Below are 6,130 nucleotides of genomic sequence, written 5' to 3' on the forward strand. Positions count from 1 at the left end.
AAAAATTTGACCAACACAGTTCCCACTTCGAGTTATTGATCAATTCGCTCTCGTCCTACCATAAGCTTGCCGTCCTGGTTAGCTCAATTGGTAGAGCTACTGATCCGGTGAAGCGGTGGTCCTGGGTTCGATCCCCGGACCAGGACGAATTTTTCTTTAACTACGAAGTTTCTGAGAAAGCTGTATAGCTTTCCTTTGTAGCCGTATGGCTGCGCTCGGGTGGATGCCAATGAGTAATTACTCCCTTATTACAAATCTACTCCACCTTCGGGGATTCCCCTAAAAAATTTGACCAGTGCATTCTTTACGCTGTGTTCACGCCAAGAAAGCTCCGAAACTTCAGCACAACGATTGCGTCAATTTGGCTACGGGATGAGAGACCAATGGGCAGGGTTTATTTACGTTCAGAAATACGCTATTACTGAATAAACCCTGTGTGTAGAAAATTGTGTGGAATTTTTTCAAATAAAAACTTTTATTTTTAGCTAATGTTGCTATGTATTACTAATGATATACTAAAACGCTAAGCAGATCAAGCCGCTTCCTTTATTTCGGTGACATTGTTTAACAAATCCCCCCCCCCCCCCCTACAAAGATGGCGATCGCAGCCAATTGTATATTTCTTTGCTCCGTGTTCCTGCGAAGCAGTTCATCAGAACCCGCCACCGCGGCTCATTCGCTGCTGATTTCAATCCTTTCGATCCTATCCGCTTCGGCCGTATTTCGATGCTGCTTTGAGATCTCTGCACGTGTTCTAAGAACCCCGGGTGGTCTAATTTAGCCAGGAGCCCTCCACTACGGCATGTTTCATATCCCACTTGTCGCTTCGGGAAGTTGACCTCTACAATTCACAATTTGTGTACTCCATCAGAATTAGTTTTTTTCGCTTTTGTTCCGCCCGGTTTCCGTTGAATGCCCTCTAGTGCAACACAACAAAGATCATGACACTGCATATGACATTAACCATTCTTTTCAAATAGAGGCCACTTTCCTAGACGTTATAGCAGTTTTTGGCACTGAATAAATGAGTGGGTGCACGTTTATTCTATATATACACCCCCCATTCACATTGGGCATGAATGTCAGAGGGGGGTGGGGCGATGTTACACCAATGGTATCTCGTCTTGGTAATGTAAATTGCCCCTTTGGGTGGAGGGATTTTTTAGCGCTCATAAGCAGTCAATGGTCATAAGTAGTGCGTCGTTATCACTCCTGGTTGTTTTATTCTGAGTGCCAGAAGGTGTAGTACTCGTACCGTTGCTATACGCGTATTCATAAGCTTCTTCCAGATATTACCGCACTAATCCTTGTACACTGAAGTCTAGTAACGCGGCACTGAACTTGCTGATAATTTTTGCATAGCAGGACATGGTCCGATCGGACATTCATATTCATTTAATCAATACTTTCCTACGGAATGACATGCCTATATTCCTACGGAATGATTGCCCTGTGTTGAGGAAGTTAGTGGCGCCGCTACTTGCTATGAGTGGCCCAGCAGAGCAGTATGCCCTGAAGAATTTACGGCGCTTTTAAACTTATCGCACCTTACACTTGCTACCATAACAAAGGTGAATCACAGTACTGCAATGTCATCCCGAGAGAATTTCCACTCGTTTTGTTTCTTCACTGTGCTACAAAAGAACAAGAGCCCTCTATTCATACTCTGCGCGTGTCCTCAGAAGACCTGCCATTATCACTGCTTCTCTGAAGTTGTGTAGAGTGTCAGCATAAATCAATAAAACTTGTTGCTGGGCGAGTTGGTGACACATACTTGAATAAAAAGGTAGCGCAAAAAAAGACGAACACAGGAAGACACGACAAACATGAACGCTTCTGTTTGTCACGTGTTCCTCCTGTGTTTGTCTTTCTTTGCACTACCTTTTTACTCAAGTACCAGCATAACACTGCCAAATTACAGGGTCTATTAAAACCAGTATTATTGCTGTTGCCAAGGTGAAGAGCTATCATGCGAAATTTAGATTTTTTAAAGCACTTTTAAAGATTTCATTGAAACCACTCCAGCGTTTTTGCAAGTTACATACAAAGCGAGCGAACAAAATTGCGTATTCTTTAACAAACCGGATGTAACAGACAAGTGCAGTAGTTGCCGCAGCAAGATTTAATGACGGGGCCTTTGACTGAGTGAAATGAGCACATGGGCAGCTTCTAGCGCCAAATGTTTACAAAACTAGCCGCACCTCCACGGTCATGTCAGCCACATTGGCCGGTGTCAATCTATCCAACTATGCTACTTATGAGCAAATCAGCGCATGAAACTGCTTTCACTATCGAAGGATATTTCCTTCTGCCGATCTATCTGTTCACTAGATGGAACGTGTTTGCAGGAGTTCCATCTATATAAGCACAACTGTGTTTCAGATATTCCTAAACAGTTGGAAACATTTCAGGCAGTTAATGTTGGATGGAACGACGGTTCACTTACTACTGCCTGGAAATGCTTTTCAGATGCTTTCAAGTAAAGCAGCACTAGAGGTTCTTAAGCATGAAATACTTTTAGCTACCGTTCATTCATTACTACAGCGCAACGACGGCACAGAACAAGAGAGGGACACAACAGCGCTGTCTTTCAAACAATTAACTGCGCTGCGGGTGACCATAGAGGCAGAACGAAGGGAGAACACGAAGCTGAATCGAAACGTACATTCGCGAAACTTTCCTTCAACTCCCGGTGTCCGCGTACTGCGCCGCCACGCATCGCCTTCAACAAAATCTTCGTAGTTCCGTGGTGGGCGAAGCGAGCGCGCGGCGCGAACTCGGCCATGTTCGGTCCTGTGCACGGACAGAAATGTAAAGCAAAAGAAATAAATAAAGGAAAAGATAAAATGCGGCTATTAAATGCGTATTATGGTGCATCGGTGAGTAATGATGTAACGTATGAAATGATGAAGTGCATATAGTCCGACAAATGGTCTAACAAAGTTCACTGTGTGAAGAATGAGTGAAGGTAACATGCAAGGTGAAATCAGAGCTTTTCAAGATGTCCAATGTTCAAATATGGAAACAAAAAGTTCATTGCATGTCTTTATCGACTAAGGCCGGCTAAGGAACCTAAAGCACTATTCATTGTTCGAGGCACTGGGGAGAGCTAATCCATGCATCATTCATAGTGCGCACGCACGACAGCATACGCAGGACACTCGACCAGGATATACTCCACAGTTTCGGTCGAAGCGCAGTTGTCACAAAGCTGATTGTTTATTTCACCGAATAGGTATCGCAAGCCGTTTGGAAATGCACCGTTCAGGTAATAAAGTGTTTCCAGATTGAAAGGAATTCTGGTTGGGCGTCTTTATCCGATATGAGGGTCGATGAAGTAAAGAAACTGGTAGTGATATGTCGGCGAGCTGTATAGCAAACGCGTTTCTTTGGAAGCAAATATTTTAGCCATTTGAGACGCATCAGATTTCGTGAAGAAAGTCCGAATGTATCTACGATGTTGGTGGCCTTTACGAACCACTTCAGTTGCTTTTTCATTGGCCAGAATGCCACAGAGTGCTGGTATCCACTGAAATGTTATTCAGTGGCCTGCGGCAATAGCCAAACGATTTAGTTACCCGACGTCAAGAAGAACGGGCTGATGATTAGTTTTCTTCAGCAGGCTGGACAGGATCTGCAGAGATGCTTTGGAGTCGATAAAGATAACCCATCTGCCGGGAGTTCGGTGCAGGATATAGGAAACAGCTTCCTTAATGGCGTGAAGCTCAGATGTCGTAGATGATGTCTTCCGCTGCAGACTAAGAAAAGATATGGCTTTTTGAGGGCACAAAAAGGACACAGGAAGAGGTTTCTTGAGTAGTTGAATCATCGGGGAAGATGTGGGTATGGTGAATATATTACTCGGTTAAGTGCGCGAGGGTAGCTTGCAAAAGCGCTGCCTGTGGCATGCGGCTCACTGCATTCATGCCTGTAACAAACCGCTTCACCATTAGAGGCGAGAGTGTCCAAGGGGGAAAGGTCAGAAGCAGTTGTTTCAGTGGCTGAATGATAATAGAGATGGGGAAGAACTGTACAGATGGCCAAAACCAGAGTTGGAGTGGGTTAAGATCGGTGTACGAAGTGCTTCTTCCCTTGGAGAACATGGCGTAGATGCGTACGCATAGTTTCCTGGGCGGAAATCACATCTAACGGGTGACAGCCTGCTTGCGTTACTGTTCGTTATGTGGAGGAACCCTTTGGGAGGATAAGGCGTATCTGCAGGCAGTTGTTCCTCACGACCTCGAGAATCCTCTTGCTTGTTGGAGATAATCTTTAAAGCACCGGAAGACAGTGGCGCAAGGGTCCTTGAACGTAAGCTTTTTCAAGCAGAACCATTGATCGACAGCTGCTGCCCCACCGTATTCCCGCCATGAACCTGAAAACTCGCGATGCTGCAGTGATACTCTCGCGGAGTTTTTTCATCTGAGGTGACCATGAGAAATTACTGTCTATCACAATACCTAAGAATCGCTAAGCTCGTACATCCAGCTTGGACCGTCCAGCTAGGAGGAGCGGATATCGAGGTATCGTTTTGCTTGTAAAATCCATGACAACACTCTTTTCTGGCGAGAAACGAAGACCTCAAGGAGCCAGGTAGATCGATATGTGCAGGGACGCTCTCTGAAGCCGTTGCTGGGTGCTACAGCGCGAACGTGACGCGCTCCAAATGCAGATATCATCTGCATAAATGATTATATGTATTCCTCGCGGAAGGTTTCGTGTTATATGTACAAGGGTAATGTTAAAAAGAGGAGGGCTGAGCACCGCTCCCTGAGGTACGCCCCTCTACACTGCGTGAAAGTTTGTTGGACCGCTTGGAGTGCTCATAAAATTTGTCGTTCCTTTAAATAGTGTCCAATCCACTTGTGCAGCTTTCTTTCGAGGCCTGGAATGGTCAAGGCTGCGAAAATTGCATGGTGCAATACAGTCATTAGCAGCCTTGATGTCAAGGAAAACGGCTGTTGAGATGCAACCAGCATGATGGTACTCTTTGAGTGATGAGACGAGGGCAATGAAATTATCAGTCAAAGACCTATTTTGACGCAACCCGTTCATTTCTTGGTGATACTCGTTGCGGCTTTTGACGAAACAAAGGATGCGCTTGCAGATCATTCACTTCATAAGTTTACCTACACAGCTCGATAGGGTGATGGGCCGGGAGGACACGTAGCTTGTTTGCTGCTTTGAAGGTTTCAAAACAGGCGCGATTTTCGCCAGCTTCCGTTCGGCGGGGACCTCATCAGTCGTCCAGGAACAATTGTGATATCCCAGGAGTACTTTGCGGTGGTATTATAGGTCAGTTCATTATAGCCTATAGACGTGCGTCTGTTTGATTCCGCAATCACGGCGCGGACGTGCGAAGAGTGTTGTAGAGATGTCGTTCACACCACTGGCCGTGTCAGCATTTCACGCTAAGAAGAGCTGCGTCGTTAAAACTGGGAGGGCCAGCTACTGGAGGTGCCTCGCTAGTGATCACAAATTTAAAATTTGCTGCACTCCTACTGTGTATGTGTGTGCGTGTGTGTGTCATCGCACAACGTATTCTTTTGTCTTCTCAAGGTGGGGTCGCACTTCACCCTAAAGAAGCCGAACAGCAGGCAGGGGAAAGCTTGTACCCATTGTATCATCAGTGGGTACCCGGTGGCACTGGGGATCGAACCCCGCACCTTCCGCATGCGAGGCGGATGCTCAAACCAATAGGCCACCGAAGCGGTGGTTCCTGATGGAGGATTTTGCAGCAAACACGCTGCAAAGATATGTCTCAGTCGTTGCACATTTTGCTGCGGTCACCGTCGTTTTGAACGGGTTTTTCTTGGCCATTTTTGATTATTTAAGTGCTTTCTCGAGCGGATTAATTTGTTAAACCATGTAAGCGAAAAAAAGGAGCCGTCTCATTTTGTTAACATTTTAGTATGTGATTAGAAATACATGGCAATGTTGGTTAAAAAATAAGAAATGTTTTTATTTGAACGACCTCTACACAGGGTTTCAGATTTTGTACAGTAATTGCACATTTTTTAATGAAAATAGACCTTTGCCTACCGGTCTCTCATCCCGTAGTCAAAAGGATTCAATGGTTGTGCATAAGGTGCGGAGCTTTCTTGGCGTGGACACAGCGTAAAGAATGCAC

The sequence above is a fragment of the Amblyomma mixtum genome, chromosome 2 (genome assembly GCF_055824585.1).
Source record: "Amblyomma mixtum isolate Tamu chromosome 2, ASM5582458v1, whole genome shotgun sequence".
Taxonomy (NCBI): Eukaryota; Metazoa; Arthropoda; class Arachnida; order Ixodida; family Ixodidae; genus Amblyomma; species Amblyomma mixtum.